Source organism: Sceloporus occidentalis, unplaced genomic scaffold (genome assembly GCF_023333645.1).
Source record: "Sceloporus occidentalis isolate IW3139 unplaced genomic scaffold, rSceOcc1.0.p SCAF_6, whole genome shotgun sequence".
NCBI classification, from domain to species: Eukaryota; Metazoa; Chordata; class Lepidosauria; order Squamata; family Phrynosomatidae; genus Sceloporus; species Sceloporus occidentalis.
This window is the reverse complement of record NW_028316986.1, coordinates 134,946,641-134,974,606: the sequence shown is the minus strand read 5'-3', so window position 1 is coordinate 134,974,606 and position 27,966 is coordinate 134,946,641. Positions and strand designations below refer to the sequence as shown.

At 38.9% G+C, this 27,966-nt stretch overlaps 1 protein-coding gene across 7 annotated transcripts in view; it reads right to left on the bottom strand.

Moving 5' to 3' along the window:
- MYT1L (myelin transcription factor 1 like) overlaps positions 1-27,966 on the bottom strand; it is a 444,499-nt gene that overhangs the window by 287,868 nt on the left and 128,665 nt on the right. For 6 of the 7 annotated variants that reach the window (XM_089531035.1, XM_089531033.1, XM_089531034.1 and 3 more), the window contains one exon: positions 7,055-7,158. The gene's annotated coding sequence lies outside the window, so the exon portion shown is untranslated. Of the gene's footprint in view, positions 1-7,054; positions 7,159-17,913; positions 18,039-27,966 lie in introns of all 7 variants that reach the window. The other variant, XM_089531038.1, reaches the window with a different exon arrangement.

The window sequence follows — 27,966 nt, the reverse complement described above, 5'->3', positions numbered from 1 at the left end:
AGTTAAAATTGTCCAAGCCATTATATTCCCCATTACCATATACAAATGTGAGAGCTGGATAATGAAGAAAGAGGATAAGAAGAAAATCCACTCATTTGTGATGTGGTGCTGGAGGATACTGTGGATGGCCAAAAAGACAAACAAATGGGTCCTTGAACAGATGAGGCCTGAAGTCTATCTCAACGCCACAATTATTAAATTGAAGCTGTCATACTTTTGCCACATTAATAGAAGGCATGAATCACTGGAAAAGACAATAATGCTAAGAAAGGTAGAAAGCAGCAGAAACAGAAGAAGACCACTTGCCAGAAGGATAGACTCAATCAGGGTGATTATGGGCCTGAATCTGCAGAACTTAAGCAGAGCAGTGAAGGATAGGGGAGCATAGAGATGTCTCATACACAGGATCACCATGAGTTGAGGTTGACTAAACGGCAGCTAACAGCAACATAACTTATAAGTCACTGATACATGTTATAATATGTATATTACATACCCAAGCATTTCTCAGATTTGACATCGCAAGAGTCCTTTGCAGTATTAGGTATAATAAAAGTGATTTAAATAATAAGAGCTGAATTGCTAAACAACAGTGGGGACCTTGGTCACATGCTAGTACTCTTGGGATCATGCAGCAGTCTTCACCAACCTGCCCATAGAGAAATCCCCCCCCCCCCCAATGAAAAAGAATTTTTAAAAAATGAAAAATGGCAGTACTTTCTTGCTGGCACGGAAATAGTTTTTCCTTGAGCCCTGTTTAAGGAGACAGAAGAGGTGAGCTTCAATTTTAGGGATCAGGATTGGAGGTTTGGGGGTTGTTTCTGTTTCTTCTCTGCCATGTGCTATGCCTCTAAGGGGTGCAGGACTTCTGCTGAGTGACTGATTTGTTTTGGGGTAGAGCTACCAGCTGCTGCCTCTGTATAACTGCTGCCTCTGAGGAGACAAAAGAAAGTTCACTGTGTTTGGGGATCAAGGTAGATGTTTGGCTGTATCTGGAAGTCTGGAGGCATAGGGTGCTTTTGTTGGTTCTGAATCGTGTGCTTTCCTTGGGCAAACAGTATAAGGGGGTGTGGCTCCTGTTGAGTCACTTACTTTGTTAAGCATAGAACTATTAGCTCTATATCACTGCTGCTTCAGTCTCTGAAGCTTGGCAAACACACAGAGAAAAATGTAATTTTGTAGACATTTTGAAGAGATCTTTGAGAGGGAGGCCTGGCCAGTTGTGCCCTTGTGTATATAGGATGATGAACGTGGATGGTGACAGAGTTGTTGCAATTACCTGCAACATTTGTGCCTTGTTTTGTTTTGTTTTCATTACCAGACGACCTGTGGGTCTGTACCTGCAGCAAGTGCAAACTGGTTGCCCTTTTGGAAGAGAAGGTGCAGAGAGGCCTGAGGCCCATGTAGTTATATGTCAATTTCTCAAAGAGGATGAAGCCAACTTCTAGGAAAATGGAGCAGACTCCACTCTCCTAGAAGAGTGGCAAGAAAGTCTAGACATGGAAGATGTTTCTAGGGAGAGGGCAATTTCGGACCTGATAAAAGAAAAGATGCTTATATGTGTAAACTACTGAGATATATTGCCGCTCATAATGTAATTACAAATAAGCTGTTATTTTTAAATTGAAAAAATAAAAAAAGTTTTTAAAAATACTGTATAGGAGGCAGACAAAGTAACTCAAGAGAATTAGAGATATCAAGAATCATGTTACAAGTTTGGAACTACTTGCAACTTCTCCCCTTAATCAGCAACTATGAGGCAAAGCTACAGAGCCAACAGCCTTGCTCCTCAAAATCCAAGGAGGGTTGGCAGGTTCTAGGGATAGAAGGACTCCTGTCAATATCCTGAGGAGGAAGAGATATGTTGTGGTAATAAGTGATTCCCTGTTGAGAGAAACAAAAGTGGTAATGTGTAGGCCTGATAAGATGTCTCAAGAGGTGTTCTGTCTCCCAAGGACAAAGATCCATGATCTAACAGGATTCATTAAGCCACAAATTATTACCCCTTCCACATGGAAACAAATATTATAAAATATAGCTTTCAACAAACTGCATGGGACTATAAAGGAAGCTGAGAACCTTATAGCAAAGGTTATTTCATTTTGCATTGAAAAACATGGCCCAGGAGGAGAGAGAGACAATACTGGAAGTGAATAACTGGTTCTGCAGATGATTCTGTAAGACTTCTTGGACATGCAATTTCATGAACAAAGACTTCTGACAAGAGATGGGTAGCAGTTGGTAAGGGCATATTTGTTAGAGATCTTGCATCCTTGATCAAGAAGGCTTTAAACTGATTATACAGGGGAGGGAGTTGGTATTCCAGAGGGCAGGGGGCACTGAGTACTGGGGACATACCCTGAGTGAAACAGGAGAAATTAAACCCTTGTACAAGAATCACTAGTACAAAAACCCACAAAAGGGTGGGGAGGAAATCGTGGAAGCTGCTACATTAATGCATAGAGCATGGAAAATAAACAAGATAAACCTGAACTCTTTAAACAGGAAGACAAATATGATTTGGTAGGCATCAATGTAACCTAATGGGGCGAGTCTCATAATTGGAACATAGGAATAGCTGTCTGACAGTGGAATAGAATGTCTTGGAGAGTGGTGAGCTCTCCTTCTTTGTGGTTAATTGTTGTGAACGCAACTCTGACTTACAGTGACCCCATGAATGAGAGACCTCCAAGTCACCCTATCATCAGCAACCCTATTCAAGTCTTGCATACTCAGGGCTGTGGCTTCTTTGATTGAGTCTATCCATCTATAATGTGGTCTTCCACTTTTCTTACTGCTTCTACCTTATCAAGCATTCTAGTGAGTCATTCTAGTGCATCATGTCTTCTCATCATATGACCAAAGTACAACACTATCAGTTTAGTCATCTTGGCTCCTAGGGAGAGTTCAGGCTTGATTTACTCTAGGATTCATTTATTTGTCATTTTAGCAGTCCATAGTATCCACACAACTCTTCTCCAGCACCACATTTCAAGTGAGTTGATTTTCTTCCTATCAGCTTTCTTCACTTTAGAGAGCAATGGAGCTAGATGGATAAAAGGTTTAATTCAATACAAAGAGCTTCCTACAAAACATGTGGATGTAAAAAAACATTGAGCTGAAAATACCAGGCTCATGAATGTATCACATACATTCGCATTTCATCAAATACATATATGAATGCATATACAGACATATAATGATACACATACACACACAACTATAGTATAACTATATTTTCTTGGGTAGTATACAAATAAATTAGAAATGTAACATCCTGATAAAATGAAACAGTTAAGATAAAACAGCAGAGAAAAAACAGGAAAATGAACAAATGATGGGAAAAGGGACTGCAAAGATGTAAAACCAACACATATTTCTAAGATGTGTAGGAAAATAAAAATGTCTTCAATGGTGCTAAAAAGATCAAGTGTTAGTGCCAGAAGAGCCTTTTTAAAAGGGAGCATACAGTTCCACACTATCAGGCCCTACTCTGGACTAGCATAGCTGTATTATTTGTTCATCTGAATTTTATCTGAATTCTAAGCCTTGAGATATTCAATACACAAGTCTGGAAGTACGTACACAGGCATGGCCTGCATATGTTTAGTATATCATGCTTTTTACATAAATATTTTTTTTATTTTTAAATTAAAAATGCCTTTCTCTGAATTTTTTTATAGAAAGTAGATTTAATGAAGACTACTAATTGCAACAGCATTAAACTTTATGAAAGCCATAGGTGACTCCACTGTACCATTCATTATCAACACTATCAGGGGGTGGTGGTGGGGGTGTTATGTCTAAAGACTTATAGATTTTTTCTTGCATAATGGAATACGGAATAAATCTTGTTTATACACAACTGGAATTCAGACATTGCTGCTATCAATGAATTGTTATGTCAAATTTATTGGAAAAACAAATAAAAACTGTAACAACAGTAATACCACTTTCTAAGTTGAACTTAACTATTTTCAGGTAATAATATATAAAAATTATCTGATGTACAGTATTTTCAGTGCATTAAAATGAGTGTACATATATCAATATGATATTATCCTATGTAAAAGCAATCTATTGTACATAATACGATAAAACCAAGAGCATCTGTTGTACATAAGGTCTGTTTAGGAGGAAAACAGGAAATCCACATATTCTGTCATTCCCTCTCTCTCAATTTCTTTCTGCCTCCCCACCCCACATCCCACACTACCTACATATTATTTTTGGTCCTGAAATCTCATGTAATAGGAATATACTGACCTGACAACCTAATCAAAAATACATAGGCCTTACCCAGCAGGGAGAAGACATTTGTAATGTACTCTGAAATTATTAGAATACTTCCCTACAAGCTTCAGGCCTTGAATTTGATTTATGCATAGTCCATAATTGCCTGATTAACACAAAACTGGGACATTTGTACATTTCTTCCCCAAAACTATGATACCAATTACAGGTTCGGTTAAGTAAATATTACCATGTACATTATTTACTTGGCTTCTTCTGTTTGGAATATGTTTTATATCATGCATCTTTTAGCAATAAATAAAATAAATCAACTGTCTTCCTCTTTAAAAAGTTGAAATTTTGTACACATACAGGCCAAGATATACTAACTTATAAGTCTGAATCGGGGAAAGAAGTACATCTCTTCCTCAAAATGGGGAACAAATAAATGGGGAGATTAAACTCCCTCATTACTAGAATAATTTCACGTAGGACATTTCCCACTTATAAACAATTTATATTTAGGACCTATAATTTGCCTTAACCCAAAGCGCAGAACAGGCCAAGAAGAGTTACATGTTTAATACAGCAGTGAGCTGTGGCAGTCTGTTGGCCCATTTATACACTGGAATCAGGAAAGAGCTTCCAAAATACAAGCTTCATATTGCAGTACCACATTACTGCCTGTTAACAGAAAAAGCAGGCTAATATCAAGGCTGTAAATTTTATTTCAAGAAAAAAATATAGCATTATTGTTGTCTCCTGCAAAAGAGTTCTGGAGAAAGTGAAACAGAAGCTTCAGTTCTGTAGGAGGCAAGCTTGGACCAATCTGAGAGTAAGTCCAATAAATATTTCAACCGTGACTCATCTAAGCCAGAGGCAACCGCTTATGAGTCATCTAGTCTGTCCCTTGGAGTCACTGCAAGACTGATCTCTTCAATTCTAAACCAATGACTTTCTAGGTTTGTAAATAGAACAGAACTCCCATGGCACCACCTGACCTCTCAAAGATTCTTGTTTGTACATACAACTCTTTATGGTGAAAGGAGTCAGAGACAAAACCTAGGTGTATTTAAATTCAAACTTTACAGCCCAAGAACTGCATTAACACTAAGCATACAAATCATTACATTTTGGGTGAAGAGTAAGTAGTAGCTCTATCATAGATGTACACTTCTAAGATCAATCAAGGGCTGTATCTCTATCAAAATTACTGTTGTCTACCAATGCTTAGAATAATCAGAATATAGGAATAACTCTTTGAAATGTCAAAAATTGCATAAAACCTAATCTAGTCTGTTCATTCTATTAATTTTTAAAATTTTCTAGTCAAGTCCAACAATCTATCAGTGGAAAATAAATAAATGGGAGAAAAATCCACAAAGAAAAGATTTTTAAAAAACTTAAACACACTAAAAACTCCCTAAGTTGGCTTAAATGATTTTTATTATTATTATTCTCTATTTTTATGCTATATTCTAATTAGGGAACTCTTTGCACTTGACTTATTCATTATCCTTTCAGCTTCCAGTATGGTAGAAAAGGTTTCCTGTAGCACTCATTAGGTTCACCACTACAGTTCAGCATCATTTAGATAAAAAATAAAATCTACGTTGTAAGTTTTAAAATATATAATTTTTACAAATATCAGTAAGCTTTTAAAGAAATACATGACTATATCAGTATGTCCTTTTTATAAAAATGAAAGAAAAATACAATAATGTTTGAGAATGGCTGCTAGCTGTATATATCAAGGTAGCTCAATTCAGTGAGTTCAAGCTGTCATAGGTTCTCACATATGAACTCACAGCATCCTTACTTGTGTGGAAGCAACAACCCCAGAAAAATAAGCACAGACTGAGAGCTTCATTTATGTGAGTGAGAAGCCCACTTATGTAGCAGCATCAGTGTGACAAGATGCATGGCATATAATGGTGGAGGCAAGAGATTCAATTAATTGGACACTTTTTAATAGAATATTTTTAAAATAACTTTTTCTAGATTTCTCAGAAGATCTGCATACATAAAGAAAAGAAGAATAGAGGAAGAAAAGAGTGGAAGAATTCTACTGACATTAGAAAATTTACTCTGAACCTGATATATAAGAAGCATTTCTATTTTCTATTTAGGTCTTGAATCTTCTTATTAATGCATACAGGAATAGATGAAATAATAAATGTGAAACTATTCTTTACCCCAACCCATCCTTTAATGGCACATAAATCAAATTCCAAACTGTCTATTGCACTGCAAAACAAGGAAACTGCTTTCAATATTTTTCTTCTAATGCAGTACCACACATGAGATGTACCATAAACACAAAAACATCTAGATTCAGTTTTGCAGTATCTTTGTACACTTCTATTCCTAGTTTCTAGAGTGATTAGTTCATTTGTGGATTGAGATTTCTGTCAGCAAGAGCTAATATTAAACTTCACTACAGCTGAGTAAATTACGAAACATAACTAACTTTTTTGCCCAACTTATTTTGTTTTGCTCACAATCCATATCTAAAGATATACATCTGGATGATTGGTGTGCATGCACCCTTCATACTGTATTCATGAAATGTTGCTGTAATAAGCCTTATATAGGAAATGATAGCCTTTTATGCTGGGTAATTACATCAGCCACCAATATATGCTGTTCACTAATTTAGCAACATTTGTGTCTTTATATAACATGAATTCTCCTCTCAAGAATACATGCACTGTGCCTAATTCATCACAGAATCTATAGTATACCAGCCAAATAATACTAGTGATTACAAAGAAAGCAATAGGAAAACACATCAGACTCCAGATATTTTGGTCAATTGTACCTGAAATTGTTTAGCAGGATAATTTTTCTTTGGTCCAGACTCTGCTTTCCACGCCTATGAAATCCACTGGGTTGGATTCACCAACTTTCCTCCAAATTCATTTTCTAAAAGACAAAATATATGTATAAAATAAATTTTCATGTAACAAAAAATAAGTGCATTTTTATGATTTCTTAACATAAATTAATACACCATCAATTACTGTACATTGGGTTGGATTCCATGGGTCGCAAGTGTAAATTCAGTTCTGGATTTCATTATTTGTGCTGGTCTAACATGAGGTCAGAACTATCTACTTTATAAATGAAAGATAACATTCATATTCAAACTATTGTAAAGCTACATCTGCAGATATAGTATCTGCAAATACCAAACTGGGATAAATGAAAAGGCTTGAATATTTATGTCTGAAAAGTCTGAATATCTTGTACCATGAATCCTGCTAATTTCAATCAGATTTTCTGTCAAATGTAGGTAGGATGGCAGCTGAAGGTTATTCTTCTGTCTTTTTACTAGACAATCACCTACAGAGAGTATAAAATTTAAATACCATTCTTACAAATTAAGATACAATTGATATTCTTAGTCTGTAGTGGAGCACTCTCCAAATGTGACAGAAAAATGAAAGAGAATCAAGGGGTCTTGCATAGCACCAGTAGCATTCTTCTCGGCACATCTGCCTGATAAAGCTTCGTCAAGGGAGGCATGTGGGACCACAGCTCAGGTTCACAAGAAGTCCTATCATTAGGCAAAGTGAATAAATTGCCTTAGGCAGCCTATCCTAAGATGCAGCAGTAACAACTCAGCAACCCTTCCCATCGATTGAAGGACAGCACAGTGCAAGTGACATGGTCTGTCTTCCATCCTCTCAATTAGACTTTTGCCACTGAATACAATGGAGGACATTCTCTGGCACTCATGAAAAAATTTGACTGACAATCCACACGATTTCTGGACACAGAATAGGAAGTGGAGGTGGATATCACTATAAACATCTTGAAAGGAAGGACATTCCTCATTTACTGCCATAGCAGGGATAGGGAGAGTGAGGCTCTCCCATCGGCCCTAGCCAGCATAGCCAATTTATTGTCTTGAAGTGGGGTTCAATAACATTCAGAGGGCTGCACTTTTCCCCATACCCCGCAGCAATAGTTCAATTTTCCTAACTTCAAGGAAAACTTCTCAGCTTCATGTATATAACATGGGACACTGGTATGACATCAGATTGAGTACCTCATCATTCCAGTCTTTTGTGAACTAGATACCTGTTCAACACACATCCTATTCTTATAGCTGCAATTTCCAGGGAGAAAATACTTTTCTTCCATTAGTGAGCCTCTTATTGAGAAGCCCCAATAAGTTTCTAAGGAAACCTAATGTTCCTCTGAATATAGTTTTAAGAGAAATAATTTGCTTTACAGGGATATTCAGTGTAAAATTTACCTACTATACAGCTATGACGTTAATTTGATGCTGTTACTCCATCTTTGGGATAAATGCCAACAGTAATTAACTATTTCATTTTAAATGGTAAACTATAATGAAATTCTGCTGAAGATTACATTGCACACAGTAGTATTAAAAATCCCAAACATCTGGGATAAGGGCTTGGGAAACGTTGCTAAAACTAGAGCAGGTGATCCATTAAAAGCTTTGGTTTTTAGTATGGTGCTCCAAATTCAAATATACTAATTAAAACAGAGTATATAGCAATAAGAGAAGACATGTTAATGGGGCTGCAGTGGAGTATGTCAGGAAACTGAAGAGACCCTTAGGGGCTCACCAGGCTATTTATGATCAGCTGAATTCAGTAGTATTACCATAAATCCTCTAAAAGATACTGTACCATGCTTATATATTACTTTGTAAAAGAACCAATCTAAATGTGAAAGAGTTGGGACTTAAGATGATGCCAACTTCCCTGTTTAATATTCTATATCTCCAAAATATTATAAGATAAAAACACTGAATATTTAAGAATACAGTAACAAGTATGATTTGATAGATTTCTAATAAAAATAAGCACGCACACACACACACACAGAGACACACAAGTACACATACACAAAACTCAATTGGGAAATGTTCTCCATCCTCACAAATTCAAAGAGACTTATCATGGAAGACTTGATGGCATACGTGTTACTTCTGTTCTTACACAATAATGGAATGGGGCCCTTAGAAACTCCCAAATCCTCAGGTTTCACTTGGGGTTTTGTATGAATTCCATGGATATATACAGTGGTCCCTTCTTCTACGCAGGAGATCCATTCCTGACTCCCCCACAGAAAAGAAATTCCACGTATGCTTGAACCCCATTAGAAGTAATGGGGCTCATGCTCATGGTGGTGCGGCAGTGTGTGCACACCATGGGCGCGTGCACCATTAGTCCTTCCAGCACGCAGCACCGCTTCTTCTGTTGCTGTTTTCAGCATATGCTGAAAGCAGTGTATAATGTGCCCATGTATGATGCCGGTGCATGGTACTTTGTGACACTAAACCAGAAGACTGACACATTTTTTTATCTTTTCAGTATATACTACAGAAACGCTAGGATCAATTATTAAACTCATTTATTGCCATATATTAGTCTGTTTAAAACAATCTGGCTTATTATGGCCCAGGAGCTTTTAGGCAAATAGTGACCCCTTGGCTTCCTCACATAAAACCTCAGTTATACCACAATAGATTGAATATCAGTGATTTTATCATCATGCTGAAAATGACAGTGCTTCACATAAAGTCAATTACATACAAACTCACATATCCAAAACAGTAAATGTGCCATGGAATCTCTGCAAAGCTGTTCAGATGCCTTTCTTTTCCACAAGCTTGTTTACACAATAAATATATGTTTATCATGGAAAACTTCTGACTGAGTGTTAGTTTATGCTATGAATTAATTTCCTTATACTGTGGTTCTTCTGCTTCAGCACCAAGGCTAGTGACTGTAACCATAGCAGTGCAAAGGCAACCCCCCAATGAGATGCATTATTCATCACCACTGACAACTCAAGCAGAAAGCAGACGACTCAACTTTGACTTCTGCAGCAAAATTTAACATATGACTTTTCTCTCCCTTGCTCCCACTCAGGCATAAACATGAGCTATGTGTTTCTAAAGAGTCTTTTTCCTTTACATTTCAGGCAAAATATTCACCAATTCCTGTGGCAAACAGAGAAATTTCTGAACAGATCAATGCAACAAATTTAAATAGATATACTCTCCATTTGCAAAAGAAATGAAAAAAATTATTTCTTTTTAAGATCTCTGTTTAGAAAGGGAGCATTGCTAACCCCTACTATAACTAAACAGAACTAAGAGTCTGTCCTCCACATCAATATGAAACTAGTATTAGTATAATGTAAGAATATTAGTATAATGTAAATTTAATATAATGTAAGAACACATGTCTTTTGTGGCAAAAAATAACCAAAGAGTCCTATGATATCTTAAGTCTAAGACATTTATTATAGCATGGGGGATAGTCTACAAAAACTATTATAATAAGCATGTTAATCTTTAACAAGTGCCAGATTCTTTGTTGCACTTACTATCAGTAAAGGTTCTTGTACAAGGATTATACCAATACGTATTATTCACCAATGCATTTTCTAAAAATAGTATCCAAAGCACATTTCTTTGCCATACTGATGTGGGAAAAATATTTCAGTGATCTCCCAAAAATGTTGAAATAGCACACATAATGCAATTATAATATCACATACAACTGCCAATCTCTGCATCAGTAGCAGAGCAGAACACAGCATTTATTCAGTACTCACATGTTCCTCATTTCTTCCACCAAAACTCAAAAGCAAGAGTATGCAAGTACTCTCATGCAAGTGTATGGTACATTCTAGTGCCCAAAGAGTTGTTTTGTTGCAGAATCTACAATTACCCTACAATGTAGGCACTCTACAACTTGCTATGTGCCTTCAAAGTGGTTTCTGACTTATGGGATCCCTGAGGTCAACTAATCACAGGGATTTCTGGGGCTGAGAGTGTGTGACTCACCCAATGTCAGCCAGTGGGAACTGAACTCTGGTCTCCAAAGTTATATTCAAACCACGACACCACACTTGTAAACAGTGTCCCCAAGTATCACCCCTAGTCATGTATATGTGAGTGTGGGTGGCTGGGTGGGTATTCCTCTGACAAAAAAAAACACAAAAAGGCTTGGCCATTTTATTTTCACCAACAACTCTACTGTTGTTGTTTTCATGACAGTACGTTTTTTTTGTCCCAACCAAAGTAACGTATTGGAACTGAAATATCTCATGTTGATCTTCGCTGAACCATGATGCTAGGAATGAGAAGTGAAATGCTGGCCCCACTGAGAGAGACACAGGAGTTCTCATTGGGATTAGAAGATACAAGACATATAAATAAAATCTAACCACTAATCCTAACAATAAGCACAGTGCTAAAGCTGCAAACACTTAAGTAGCAAAGGATCAGAAAAAAAATCCACAACTCACTTCTGGTCCAAAACACACTACAGAAATTATTCTATTTGATGTGAAGTCGAAGGCTTTCATGGTCAGCATCTATAGTTTTTGTGGGTTTTTCAGGCTATGAGGTTGTGTTCTGGAAGATTTTATTCCTGATGTTTCGCCAGCATCTATGACTGGCATCTTCAGAAAGTGCTGGCATGGAAATGGCCGGCATGTTCAGAAAGTGCTGGCATGGAAATGAGTGGGGTAATACATACTGTGTGCCCCTTGGTTGAGAGGAAGCGATTTACATGTTAATCTGTGTGTTGGTCTGTTATGAATGGCAAAGCCTCAGGGTGTCTATTTAATTAATGATCCATTGTCTGCTGGGAATCCCCCTGACCCTGGGTGGTTTTCATTTGCATTTGCTGGAACTTGATTTTGGTGTTTTTTTCAGGACTAGTAACAAAACCTTGTTTACTTTAAAGGTTTCTTTTTCCTATTGAAGCTGCCCAAATGTTGATGGATTTCAATGGCTTCCCTGTGCATTCTGACCTGAAAGTTGTTGGCATGGTCCAGACTTTCAGTGTTTTCAAACAGCATTTTATGCCCAGGATGGTTTATAACATATTCTGCTACTGCTGATTTTTCTGGCTGAGCCAGTCTGCAGTGTCTCTTGTGTTCCTTGATTCGTGTTTGAACACTGCATTTGGTGGTCCCCATGGAGACTTGTCCACAGCTGCACAGTATGTGGTAAATGCCTGCAGCTGGGAGAATGTCTCTCTTGTCCTTCACTGAGTGCAGCATTTGCTGGATTTTCTTGGTCAGATTGTAGATCATTTTGAGGTTGTGTTTCATCACCAGTTTCCCCATTCTCTCTGTGACTCTTTCGATGTATGGTAAAATACCTTCCCTTTGGGCAGTTGTTTGTCTTCACTTCTGTGTTTTTATGGGTCTGGCAGCCCTTCTGATGTCTGAGCTGGAGTAACCATTAGCCTGTAGAGCCCAGTCCAGGTGCTGCAATTCATTTTCCAGGAAGTGGGGTTTATAGAGCCTCTTTGCCCAGTCTACCAGTATTTTTATTTTGCTTCTTTTTTGTCCTGGGTAATGGTTGGGGTTCATGTGTAGGTATCTGTGTGCGTAGGTTGTTTGCATATTATGTGATCGAAACATTGGTTTGGTTTGCGGATGACCAGGACATCCAAGAATGGCAATGTTCCTTCCTTTTCTTTTTCCATCATGAATTGGATGTTCAGATGGATGTTGTTCAGATAGTTCAGAAACACAGGCAGATCTTCTTCTCCATGGCTCCAAATGGTGAAAGTGTCATCCACATATTGGAACCATGTTGTGAGCTTTTTTGATGCTGTTTCCAGGGCTTGCTTTTCAAAGTGTTCTGTTCCATGTTAAAGTGTTCTATCACAAAGCTGAGAAGGCTTCCCATGGCTACACCATCTCTCTGCTTGTAGAATCAATTGGAAGTAGCTTTGGTGAGACAATGTTTGAACAGGGATGTGATGTCTTCAGGAAAAAATTAGCGGATGAATGCCATAGGGGATCATCACACGAGGCACTTACCGTGTGGAATAGTTGCTCAAATGCTTCAGAAGCACAGAGGTGGGATAGCCAGTCGCACTTCTGAAGCGTCACTGAAACGTCCCACGCTTCTCCTGTCTATGAAATGTTCACAGAGCAGCCATTTTTGTATTAACGGAAGTTCCAATAATGTAAGTTCCCGTTATTACAGAAATGGCTGCTCTGTGAACAATTCGTCAATGGGAGAAAAGCGAGATGCGCTTCAGTGATGTTTCAGAAGCGTGACCGGCTATCCCACCTCCGTGCTTCTGAAATGTTTAGGCAATGATTCCAGCACGGTAAGTGCCTCGTTTGTGGTTCAGGAGAAGTCCTCAAATCACTGGAGGACCCAGTCATTACAGCATCACATTGTTCAGTGCTGGGTGGTTTGCGGTTCTAACCTCCTTCTGCTTTATAGATTAGAAGAAAGCAAATGGGAAGGCCTTGCCCGGACTGGAGAAATGGAATGTGTTTTGGGGGGGAAGGGGGGAGTTGATTTGTTTGCTCAACAGGAGGCCATCAACCAGCATGGCCCTTTCAGAATGCCACAAAAACAGGTGTTATCCCCCTTCCCAGTTGGCTTGTACTGAAGGGACTGGAATCTTTCTCGGTATTAAGTAGGGAGGGAAAAGTTGCAAAATTTTACAGTTTTCCTTTGATTTTTATTGATTTTTGTTTTCTTATTATTATTATTATTTGGTTGCAATGAACCCCTTTGCTCTCTTTTACTTTGTTTATTGCTCACACAGTGCTGGACACCTCAGTAAGTAAGTAAAAGGTTTGCCTCACCACCACTCACCATTTCATCCTTTCTTGGCTTTTCCCTCCCCACTCCCTTTTGCTATCCAACAAAACCCTCTGCTTAAGTGAGTCACATGCTCTGAGGAGTTTGGTAAGATTGGAATTATTATCTTGCAGCCAAAAGATTCAGCTAGATAAACTCATGACCTTCTTATATTTACTCAGACGTAGGCCCTATTGAACTGAATGATGTCTTCTCCTAAGTATACGGCTAGGATTGTTGTATCCATTTCTAAGAAGACATTTTCTCTTAGGTCAATACAGCTGGTACCAAGAGATTTTAAGGCTTCAGTACAGAGAACCAGCCAGGCCAGGTTAACATAGAAGAGGTTTGGTGTTGCTTTAATAACCATGTATTCACCACCTCCTGGGCTATTTCACTTCCTTCCTGAAACTTGCTGCAAAAATGTTATGTCATATAAAACAGAGATAGACAATAAAATAAATGAGTGCAAATACCACTTCAGTTCATTAACTTTATAGAAGAAAGTTAAACAAATAGTCTGTTAGAAAGTTGATCTTTTAAAATGAAGATGTCACCAAATGAATTTGGGACCCCGGGATCCTTCATGCTAAATTTATGCTCTATTAATGATCTTTGCAAACTATGCTTCTAGATTAATAGTAAAAATGCAGAGGGGTTGCAGTCATTCAGCTGTGTAAAAGAAAAAGTTCTGCATATCTTTTGAGTCCCTCAAAACATTTCTGATTCTCTACTCTTGATTCACCGAATGATCTTTGTAGCCAACCATGTATCACTGCACTTCCATTGGATCAGTATTTTCTAGCTCAAATAAACATATAACTTCTTACTGACCTTTAACAATACTCTTTAATCAACAAGGGGTTCAGAGGGGTAGGTGAACAGTGTACATGTGTACCGAGATGAAGTTCAGGGATAAAACATAATCAAACTGGTTGTAAGATGCAATCCCACTCTTTGAGACAGCCTTTTCCAAATTGAAATTTACAAACCTATTGGACTCTCACCATGATAACAGTCATTTTTGCGGTCTTTGTTATCCATCTTGGGGGTGGGGGGTGGTGGAAAATCCAGGTTGGTGGAAGAAACTTTGAAACCAAAAAAGGACCATTTCTCATGGAGTCAATAACACAATGTGCCCAGGAGTCAATGGTGACAGGTTCCATGCTATGCCCCGTAAATATCATGGCTTGTTTTGCAAGCTAGCATTTAAAGGTTAATCTAATTAATGGAATAGATTCTAGTCCTGGAAACAAACCCCAGCAGATACCAAGGGCTCACTGTAAATAAATTTATCACCACTAAGGTTTGCCATTCTGGTAAGATGGTGGGATCCAGCAGTGAAAGAGAGTGATTCATCCTCCCCACTGCAATCTTAAAACTCCCCCTGAACATTCTTAAAACTGACTCTTGGAGGATGGAAATCCTCCAGAGCCAGCTTTTATAGTGCACAGGGAGCTGAAGGCAAGGAGCAAGTGGATGAAAATTCTACTGCAACCATCAGCAAAATATTACATTTACCCCTTTGGCAAGTACCTAAAACCTGTCCTATTAACTGGTGTCACAGAGGCTGGTGTCACCCGGTGTTGGTCTTGGAAAGAATTGTGATGGAACTGCCCCCTCTCAGAGTGATTTGGCTGCCACTTGGAGGAAGCAACATGTGAATGTATTGGTTAGCATGCAGGAGCTTTGGAGCAGTAGAGGTGACCTCCCTAAACTTCAAAAAGCAGGAGATTAGCTGCTGACAATATGAGCTCCTCCACACACTCAAGAGTGGAAGTTCCATTATTACTGCAGATCTATAATTTCGGTACTTTATCACAACTTTGGTGGTATGGAATGGAGAAAGATCTGGTATGTTAAGGGTATGAAGTCCTATGGGCACATCATTTTTGTTGGGGGATTTTAGGATTACAGATGAATAAAGTCTTCTGCATCTTGGGAGTTGCTGACCTGCCTTAAATCCAGGTGGCAAGGATGACACACAGTGGCTTTGAACCCACAAGGATTCCAATACTGCCATTCCATGGTTCCTCAGAAGATGGGATGGAGCTAAAGTGGTGGTCTTTGTTTATCCAAACCACATAATATGTGTTGTTCTGTCAGGGAGTGGCCTCCTTTGCCTATGTCAGCACCTCTCTGCTTGACCTGGAAACTGTAACTGCATGTAATTAAACTATTTTGCAATAAATCTACATCTTACCAAACGTGAAAGGCAACATCAATAATTCACATCTTTAATGTGAAAAACTAACCTAAGAAAGCATTTTCCCTAGAAAAAGGCTATTTAATATCTTTTTAAAGAATTATATGCACCATCTTAAATTAGGTTACGCCTTTAACAATTTTTCACGTTCCATTATTGGATTTCTTGCCATTAGCTCCAATCTTCCATAGCATTCCCCAATTTTTCTTCCTTAAAAATAAAGCCAAGTTCTCATATTACTGCCTCAATAAGCTTTGTACTTTTGCTTGAGTTGGCCTCATGGCACTCTAGTAATCCTGAATGAATGAATGAATGAATGAATGAATGAATGAATAAATAATTAAATAAATAAATAACATTTCAAAAGGTAAATGGAGCCCATGGCAAGTTCCATATTACTTTGGAAGCAGGTGTGGGTAGATTGTGGAAACTCATATAAGAGTTCTCATGTGCAAGTGGCTCAACAAGACTCTTTTCTCCAAGTATTTCCACAACACTGTGGGATCCAGTCAAGGGAGAACTACAAGCATTCTGCTCTGGTAACATGTAAATGTCTATGAGGGACTTCTGTACGGAGACAACAGCCTATAGAATCCTCTTCTGGCTCTTTTATTACTTTGAATTCTCTATGATAAACCCCATGATGCACAGCAGAAAAAACAGTCCTATGAAATAGTGGCATGCTATGCAAAATGTTATGGAGACAGTAGGTGAAGGTTTATTCTCTTTTTCATATACTGTATTTGATGACAAACCTGCCTCTCTTTCTGCATAAAATCTTCCATGTTTCTTTCCAAAATTCTTAAATAACAATAGAAAGCCTGCAGAACGTTATGGATATCCTTTTCTGAAAAAGGTTCTGCAAATATATTTATATATATAAATCCCCCCAAAACTGATGCATTGTGTTACACTAAAGGGATATGACATACAGGCTTTCATCTTATATACATAATATCATAGACACTTACATGATTATGTGCTTTTCCAGTGCTAACTGTACATTATCTAGGCACTGCCAAAAAAGTACCCACAAACTTTTCTTTCAAATGCATTGTATTGAGACTGGAATATTCTTATCCCAGCAGCAGCAACAGCAATATGAAGAAACTTCTGCAATCCCAGGAGAAAGAGAGAGAGAGGAAGTCCTTTCATTGTAGAAAGGGAACAAATAAGGAGTTTCAAATGACTTTTGGATGGCACTCTATAGACAGAGTCCCTAAGATAAGCATTCACACTGGAGGGATTATACCATGGCTTTTTTGTATGATTTCCCAAGTTTGCAAAGATGTAATATCCATTTTAACATTCTTCTTTAACCAGTACATGCAAATATATGGGCCACTCGAGGTGTAAGTGTGTGTTTGTGTGTGTGTGTGTGTGCACTGAACCAGTACATGTAAGTAACTGCACATCTACACACACACACACACACACACACACACACACACACTTCACTGATGGGAATTAAATGGGACAGAATTGGACTAAAAGGATCCAGGATATTTGCTCCAGCCAAACTACAATATCCACATCAGAAACTGAACTTGGCAGATGACTACAACATGACTAGTGCTGTCTCCACAAGGCTTTAGGCTCCATATCATTTTTCATTTTACCTCTCCTCCCACCCAATATAGAGTGGCAGAAGTGAGTCTCATTTTTTTATAACAAGGCAAAGAAAAAAGAGGAACATGTGAATTGACACTGCCAAAGCTTTTCTGCTCCCAACCCAGTCTTCCATTCCTACTGAACACACACTTCCAGATTTTATACTTTCCTTTTAAGAATTCACATATCTTCTGATGTAGGAGCACTACACAAATATGAGTGATAGAAAGGATTTCCAGCTGAATACCTGCTCAGACTTGTTGAGTAATGTCTTTCACAGCTTTCTTCATTCACCTCCAAAGCTACAGTGGTGGGCATGGCATTTTGACAGATGATGCAACATTATGTTTAGCTGATCCACCAATTAAGTGTCTAAGAGATTGTAGAATAATTGAGTGTAATTAATACAATATTTCAAGGTTATATAAAAACACTTCAAGTTAATGGTTTTTGAGATATTTAGTGTATCCGTTTAATCAGGATATTTAATATCTTACATAGTTAACTCACATGGTCAGAGACAGTACAGCCACATCATTGTCTATAAAATCAATGGAAGAGAAGTTTTGTGCTAATGCAGTAGGCAGTAGTCTGTGGTGAACATCATGCTCACAAAGTAATGTCCTGTGACCATTCATGTTATTCTAATTAGCCTTAGTCCCACTGGTCCTCCACAATCAGTCCTGACATAAAATTAAAGTTCATTATTTGTAGTGCTGGAGACCCTACCACAAGTCTACCACAGGCCTAACTGAACTTAAGGGCTGCAAAGTTTCCCTTCCTTGTTTTGACTTGGTGCTGCTTGGGCTTTCATCTTGATTGAAAGAGCAGTAATCAGTTAAATGCTATATGCAATAAGAAACTGAGAGATGCCTAAAAGTTCTTATGTCCCATCACCATGTAAATCAGATCTTTTCACCATACAAAATCCCCGCTGTTCTCCACTAATATATCATTCAGTTCCATCCTTCTTTTGTTCATTCAGCAGTTGTACTTCCCACTATACCAATCCCCCTTTTGTTGAAAACTGGATACACAAGGAAATTCCCAACTGAAGTCAATTTTGTATTAGGACCAAAATAAAGCCTGAAACACACATATAGATAGAAACATGCATGAATGCAATAAACTTTCTGCACAAATAATTGACCAAGTCCTGTTGTAGAAATTTTTAAGGAATCTATACATTTAAATGGTTTGATAAGAGTCCTTCAATCCAGATTGCAATGTGATTTTGATATATTTAAAGAAACACAGGATATTTAACACTAACCATTTCTAGCATGTAATCAACTTGCATAGGACAGCAGGGATTTTCCTCATGTTACTCTGAAAGCCTGTTTATTGTTTTGGAAGCTTTGGTTTATTGCTACATGAACAGAAGGGGCTAAATACAAGGACACATACAATATAAATGTATTGAAAAAATGGTAGGAGAGAGGTCTAGATCTTTAGAAGCTTCTTTATCTGCCTTATCCCACAAAAAGAATTGTTCTCAGACGTTGTGATTGCAAGCCAGATAGTACATCAAGTCACTATTGGTTATTGTTGTTTAAGATCATTTTGAATATGACAAATATCTATATATTGCACTTATGTTCTCGAAACAAATGACAATTCACTATTCAGATGTCCAGAGGTCCTGACCCAGGGGATAGAAATGGCCACTTATAGCAGAGCGCTAAAAAATTGAGACCTATCAAGTGAAATCAACCCAGTAACCACACAAAGTGACCCACTAGGATTCTGAAGAATGTCCCTCTTTGGTTTCCTTCTTGAGACTATGAAAAATAAGGAGAGGGGAGGGGAGATCATAAACTGTCATGTAGCATGTTACATGTTTCTTCTTGGATTAAGTTTTACCTAATGAATTATAAGCATGTAAGCAATGAGTACTACCCAGTGCATGGTGGTGGTTGAGTGAGGGCTGTGGTGTATCTGCTCTGGGTTCTATTCTATACTTTTAAGTGATTATCCAAGGCAATGAACCTTGTGGAGGGATAGGGTTCAACAGCTTAAATCACTCCTTTAAAATCTGGAATAAACCTTAGAATGGATTCATTGCACATCTGACATGGAAGAAGTATGATGTAACCCCATATAAAAGGATAACACAGTTCTTATCCCTGATAATTTCAACCAAAAAGTCCAACTGTACCCAAACACTCAATTTATTTTTATTTTACACTTTAAGCATTTATTTTAATTTTTTAAAACTGATAGGTTATCTAACATAAAAGAAGAAACCCTGTACTGTTGTTTTAATTTATGTGACAAAAGGAACAAATGATGGGCAGAGTAGAATGTGAAAGAACTGAAGAAATGATATGGGGGGATGATAAACAGGCACATAAGGTGGCCAGAGTATGGGAAACAAAAGCCAAACCACCATGGCATCAAGGGGTCATGTGAAAAGAAGTAAGATGTAACTGGTTATGGGGGAGGGAGTATACAAAAAAAGGTACAAGATGGGAGAAATGATGTGAAAAGAAAATGGCAGTACAAACAGGAAGAAGTAACAGTTGGGGAAAAATGCAACCAACCAGGGTGGGGGCACAACCAGGGCAGGAGGAGAAACTGATGAGACAGAAAAAGGAAATAACAAATAACAGACAACTCTAATCTCCAAGCTCTAATTACAGTCCAACCTCATATTTGCTCCATACATGGTTCATGAATTAATGAAGCAATGCCCCATTAGAGTAAGTGAGTAGGAGTTTACTGTAACCTATAGGCACTATAAATATGCAATTGAAAACCCCACAGAGTGCTATGGGGCATGGCATAGCCTGTTTTCTTACTCTAAAAAAAACTTTCAAACTCTATAATGAATGAAGGAAATAAAATTGTATGTGTAATGTAAATATCATTGTATTGTATATGCTACTTGGATGCAAACTGTTTGTATTATAATTATTTATATGTCAATTACACTAAGGATAATTCACACAGCCACCTCCACGTTCTAGTAGCTGGGGCTGCAATTTAGGATTATGAGAAGAGGATAAAGAAAGGAAAGAGTGACTCTGGGAATGCTTAACTATTCAAATTATTATAAAGAGAGCAGCATAATACAGAGGCATCCCCACCCCTGGTGTCATCTAGTGTAGGGCGGGGGTAAGGCAGCCAAAAGTGCATACTCAGCCCTCTCTTTCTTTGTGGCAGCAGAGATTTCCTTGTGAAAAGGTTTATGCCACTGCTGCAAGGTTGGAAAAGGCATGCTCAGGCCTTTCCTTCACTGCTGCAATGCTGGTCTCCTAATGAAGAGGCTTCCCTCAACACCAGTGTTGCCAATTTCGCGACTTTCACGCGAAAACGAGGACTTTTCAGAGCTTTTCGTGTGATTTTTGCGCCTGGCTCTGTTTCAGTGCCTTTTCGGCGACTTTGGCTCATTTCAGCTCCAGACTGCTGCAGAGCAACCAACCCTTTGGAGTGTAACAGTTTTCAGCCAAGAGGGCTGGAAAAAACACACTCTCTCTCTCTCTCTCTAATGACTCCCTCTGAGAGCCAGGATGGAGCAAGCCCCCCAACCAACCGCAACTGTTTGGAGGAATCACATTCACACTAACAGTTCAGCCAATCAGAGAGAGGACAGTGATTGCCCCCCCCCCCAGGCATTCTCAGGCTCCAGGGGAAAGCAAAGTGGCTGCAGTGCTGGAGAGAGAGAGGCAGGGAGTGAGCGATCTTGGCTGGCTTCCCAATTGCCTTGGATTTCCAAGTCAGAAATAAGTTTTAAGGCACACAAAGGCAATACTTGGTCATGGTCTCATGGCTTGATGTTGTGGACTTCTGTGTGTGCCTGAGAGTGACATTTGAATTTCTGAATTCCTGAGCTTGAGCAGAGTGCCCCAAGCCTACCTCTCAGGGTCGTTGTTGTACTGTGAGGACCATTTGGGTTGTGTGATGTGAATGTGATGTCCCTGAGTGTGTGTGTGTGTGTGTTAGTGATTAAATATGCCTCTGAGCATGGTTAGAGCACCTGGTAAGTTGGCATCCCTGCCCTGTCTTCCCAGAATTTTGTTTTGTGGCTCTCTCTTTCGTTCTCTTTTCCATCGCCATCCATACTGCAGAAATAACCCAGTTTGGCACTGCTTCTAACTGCAAGGCTCCCTGCGATGATGGGATTCTGGGCACAACAAACCACCAAGCCCAGAATTTCATGCAAGGAGCCCTGGCTGCCGGTAAAAGCAGTGTCTCAACGTGTCACAACAAACTACAATTCCCAGGATTCCCTGGTTGAACAAGGGAATTGCCTCCACCCTTCCAGATCACAGCCCCAGAGAATGAGTCTACAGGATTTCAGTGTTGCCAATTTAAGTCCAGTTCTTCAGCTGCATTTGGATTTAATGATGATGATAATGGTGATGATGATAGAGAGATCTTGTAGCACCTTTGAGTCTCATTGAAAGAAAAGTTGGCAGCATGAGCTTTCCTAGACTTAAGCGTATTTCCTCAGATGCATGGGAATTGTAGTTCATTGTGGCACCAGAGCTCTTTCTCACAAAACTACAATTCCCAGGGTTCTCTAGCACTGGGCCAGGGCAGTTAAAGCAGTCTCAAACTGGATTATTTCTGCAGTATGTCTTGGACCCAACTCAAGCTGCATCTTCACTCACGTTTTAACTGCCATGGCCCAGTGCTATTAAATCCTGGGAACTGTAATTTGTTGTCACACCAGAGTTTGCTGAGAGAGAAGGTTAAATGTCTCACAAAACTACACTTCCCAGGGTTCCCTAGCACTGAGCCAGGGCAGTTAAAGCAGTCTCAAACTGGTTTATTTCTGCAGTGTGTCTTGGACCCAACTCAGGCTGCATCTTCACTCCAGACTCCAGAGACAATCCAATTTCATACCGTTTTTACTGCCATGGCCCAGTGCTATGAAATCCTGGGAATTGTAGTTTGTTGTCACACCAGAGTTTGCTGAGAGAGAAGGTTAAATGTCTCCGAAAACTAGAATTCCCAGGATTCCCTAGCACTGAGCCATGGCAATTAAAAGGGTGTCAAACTGGATTTATTTCTGCAGTGCGGTTGCAGCCTAACACATTTCTATTTGGCACAAAGTTTCCTGAACCCCCTTCATGTCAAAATAAATATCTTAAAAGGACTGAAAGATTCTTTGTTTGGTTCAATGGTGATTTTGAGGGTTGAAATAAGTTACAATTATTTTTATTCAATTATGTTTACGTTTATTTGCAAAACATCTGCCATTTTAACATTATGGGAATTTTCCGGGAATTGTGACTGAATATTCCGTGTGATCTGGGGGATTCAACGGGTTTTGGACAAACATTTCCGGGAATTATCTTCGAGGCTTGTTGGCAACACTGCTCAACACAGTGAAGCTGGGGGAGGCACAGTGAGAGGACAGCTTGATCTGGCGTCACCCTCTTCTGGAGTGTCACCCAGTGTCATCCGCATCTCCTACACATGCCTAGTGTAATATACAACTTCATTCTAAATTCCAGCAAGATATTTCACCTACATAAGATGTTATGCAACTAGAGAACTATATTTAGTTTCATAACATCTAGATATAGAAAACATCCTCAAAAAGGAAGGGCACAGATATAAAAATTAATGCATATAGTTCATGTCTCTAAGTCTCAAACAACAGGGAACAGTGCAGACACAACCTTCCAGCACAAACTATTCCAATCTATCAACACAAGCACAGAGACATTGGATAATGTAAAAGTGATTGAAATGTCATATTTAGCCACCATTCACAGCAATTTAGAATAATATTTCATCATGCTGCCATATATTGCCACTGAGATATGGATCCATGAAATTATTTAAATAAGGCAATGTATTATTTTAAAATTCCACCTAACAAAATAGATGCCCAAAGAGAATCCATAGGTTGGACTGGACTGTTCATTTCAAATAATCAGTGCAACCTCCAACAGACACTTAGAGAATTCAGTGCTTTAATTTAATCAGTGACTGATCAATAAGATCAGCAGAAGAATTTAATCATGCAGCATTGGGCAATGTCACAAGAGTACAAAATACAGAAATATATGAACTCTGGATCACTACAAAAGCTTCAGGAAATATAAGTAGTTGGGTAGGTACATTTTTCTTTTTTATCTAATATGAAAATACCTTACATTATGATTGGTTAGGGTTTGGGGTTTTTTTGTTGTTGTTGTTGTTTTTGATGCATAGAGGATGGCTGTATATGAAGACAGTGTGATCACAAAAGATCAGAAGAACTCTGCAAATGTTTCTGTTGACCTTGCTGTGGATAGAGATGCAAATGAAAGTCTCTACAAGTAATTTTTACAGTGCTTCAGAAGAAAGGGGATCTTCAAAGAATAGTACAGTATGACGGTGAGGAACACCTACCATCACAAAACAGACAGGAAAAAATGTGGATGCAGGTGATAGGAGTAATGGTATCCAGGCAATTTTATATAATATGCCAGTTCAGAGAGAAAGAGATGAATGGAGGAGGATGGATGGAAGGTGGGAGAAAGTTTCAGTACACATTTCATTAGTAGTTTTCTAAAAATACTTGTTTAATCTCTGTTCAAAAATAGTGTCTCATGACAGATTATTTAGGTAATTCTGTGTCTTGCTTAAAATCTCTCCCTAAAGCACTCATTTAGAACCACAATTATTTTATTCAGTGTTTTATACCTCTTTCTTTGATCCTGTCTGTTCACGTTTACTGCAAAAAAGGTCAAGAAAAGAGTGTCTCTTAAATTACACAAGCCTTTTTTTTGCCAATGGAACTCATAAAAGGAAGAGCTCTTTAAACACATATGCATCTGTACACACATTAAAACAGAAGGTAAACATTCTCTCTCTCTCTCTCTCTCTCACACACACACACACACACACTAAACTAAATCTTTCATCAAGAGACCCAAATCAAGGAAAACCCAATAGAAATTTTGGTCCTAATAAGAATCACTAACCATTCTGGCTCAGAAAAGACTGCAATGTTAAGATAAGGGAGGTTGCGCACAGCGATCTTTATGTAAAAGGCAAATGTCAAAAGAAAAGCTCTGATATTTGGTTGTGGGCTCCCACTTTTCACACAGGCATTTCCTAAATCCATGTTTGATGAGCTTCCCCAGCTATAAATTCTGCAAATTCCCTCTGGAGCAGTACAGAGTGTGCTTCATGAAAATGTCATCTGCCAGTGCTGCAATTACTCACACTCCAGCAATCATGTGCACAATGCAGAATGGGTCGAATTCAGGTGAGAATGAGAACCAGCAATCAAGCCTCTGGAATTGAGAACAAAGCCATTTTCTTTCATTTGCCATCAACACAACCATCAAGGCCTTAATTACAAGGCAAGTGTCAAGCCTGGCTGCTGAAAGGCTTATTATTATACAGCTCAGCTTCAAATCAGTTTTGTATTGATGAAGGGGGGGGGGGGAGCTAGATTTGCCCCACAAGAAAGGAAATGGGGACTCAATGATTAGATGACTGGCAGGTGGGGGGAAATACGACCATTAATATGTGTGTGTGTGTAGTGGAAGGGAAACCTGGTTGAAACAATAGCACGCAAGAAACCTGATCATAGTCTATAAATACATTCCCGACCACAGTAACTGAATAAGCCAAGATGAACTGAAAGTTTATTTGAACTGATATTGCATTAAATGTTATAAAACACATCAGTGGAATCTAGAAGAAAACGGGGGTTTCAAATCAGGAATGATGACCTAATCATTTTTGTGGCCATTCCAGAACTAGCTAGGTTTTTGACAAACTTCCTTTTTAAACTGTGTATGCCTCTATTTTTTCAGGATATGTGAACCATGTTTTGTGCTAAAATGTATTCATGTACTAATTAAATGCTTTGAACTACACCTTCACACGCAAACCACATGGGTATTTATACAATGAGACTCCATCTACACTGCAGAATTAATGCAGTTTGAGATTGTTTTAACTGCCAGTGTTCAATGCTATGGAATTCTGAGATCTGTGAGATATTTAGCCTCCTCTGTCAGAGAGCTCTGGTGCCACAACAAACTACAAATCCCAGGATTCCACAGGATCAAGTCATGACAGTTAAAGTGGTCTCAAACTGCATTAAATCTGCAGTGTGGCAGCAGCCATAGAACCCAAGTAGCTATACAATCTCAAATCTATTAAACTCATGATGCAGGACCAAAACAAATAAAACATTATGGGCTGGCTCTGGCATGGCTTTGAAATAACAAAATGTCTACTTCTGTAGGGTAGGGCACTTGATTTTCAATTATTTCTGTCAACCATTTGTATCTCTCCAGTGCTATACATACACACAAAACCCAAATTGCTTGTGAAGGCTTGGAAACTATGGCAGGATATAGACTGCCCCAAAAAGGTGGTCTGCCCATGCCTTGTTTTGCTGTGCGAGGGGGCCACAGGCATGGCTCCCTCACGCAGCAAAAAGAACCTGGAAAAAGCAGGTTCTTCCTGCGGCACCATAAGGACGTCACAGTGCACCAATGGCGCACTCGTGACGTCCTTATGGGAGTGTGATGTGCGGACACTAAGCGTCCGTCGTGTCAAAATGCCGGTGCCCAGGTGTATAGGGCACCGCCATTTTGATGCCCTCGTCCCATGCTAGGGGTGAGGCCAACCCCTAGCACGTGACGGGGGTGCAGCAAAGGCCCATCTAGACTGGGCCAAATATACAATATAGGATACAGCACATAGGGCTGTAAAAGTTAGGAGGTAGGTAATAATTGCACAAGTAGAATTACTTTCAGCAACTTTGATATAACCCTAACAAAGGGCTTTTGCTTAGCCTTAAAAGGGGGGGGGGTGGTATTAAAGAATCTGAAACATCAATTGCTGATTGACATTATAAGTAGAAACTAGATTTTCCATAAAAAGCCATAACTCAAGATTAGAAAAGTGACATACAGAGAGAATTTCTCTAGTAGATTTCATATATGATTTCATATGAAGTCAAGGATGTTTTACCTTCAAAACAGAATTACCAGTCTTGTGACTCGACTAAGATTTCTGTAAAGCCCCAATACAGAAATCTTAGTCGAGTCACAAGACTGGTAATTCTGTTTTGAAGGTAAAACACCCTTGACTTCAGAAGTCAAGGAAACTGAGATCAGATGTGGTCCAGGGTGAAGCAAATTGCCCTAAAGATTGTCCCCCAAAATTTGGGGGAAGGGGGAGGAAGATATTTTGTACAAGAAAAACCAAAAAGTTCAAAAGTGTGAAAAAAAGAATTGTGGCAGCTGACAATATTTACAGTAGATTGTCTCATACATGGAGGCACAGTTTCTTGTGAAAGATTAGAAAAACTGCAAGTATTTTTACCTCCACAGCCACCAAGATAAAGGGGTTCCCAACCTGTGCTCTGAGGAGCCCTTAGGGCTCCGCGTGCACTTTCCAAGTGCTCCGCGACTGCTCCAGGAAAACGAAATAAAAATTGAATGAAATTAAAGAATATACTCTTATATATACTCCTAAACACCATTAACTTGTAAGACATAGGGTAGGCCTCTTAGGGGCTCCGCCATAGAAATAAGGGCTCCGTGAGCCAAAAAGGTTGGAAACCCCTGCTCTACACTGACAACTGTACCTTCCAGCCAGGTAATGACTAACCAGGGCTCAGCCTTTTATTTCCAGTTATTATGGTCTGGAGGAGATAGAGAAAATTAATCAGATCCTCTTTCATTAGCATTTCCATTGCTTCTTCTGACTCTTTGGTAACAGTAGCAGAGCTTTCTAACTAAGATGTCACACAGCTGCCTGTTCGGGTGGTGGCTGACACCCCAATGAGGCATGTGGAAATCTATTGATTCTCCATGCATTGAAACAAGTACCTGAAACGTTTACTTTCTGGTTACCCAGCAGGACACTCACCATTTTCTTGCTAAAAGTCCTGTTGTTTACATTAGGCCCTACCTGTAATTTTGATTCATCCCACCACCACAGAAATTAATTCCAGAACTTCTGACTCCAGAACTTCTGACTCCATGATGCATCCACAGTAAAGACAGGCTCTTATTGCACAGATCTGGTGGAACAGGGAGTATGGATTTGTCATGACATTGTCCTCCCTTCTAACTGAACTGTATTATTATCCCAGCATAATGTGTTTATATAATTTATATATATGGTATACAAAATAAAGTACAACAGCATCACCTGAGCAACAGACTAACATTTTATCAATGTTAGCTTCCCTCCCAATTGATGTAACACCTATCCAACAAAGGATCAGAAACCTGATTGTCTTCAACTAGTTCTAAGCCAGAACTAAACTTGCTATTTAAACCTACTGGGTTTTTTTTAAAGTTATGTAAGGCAAACTAAACTT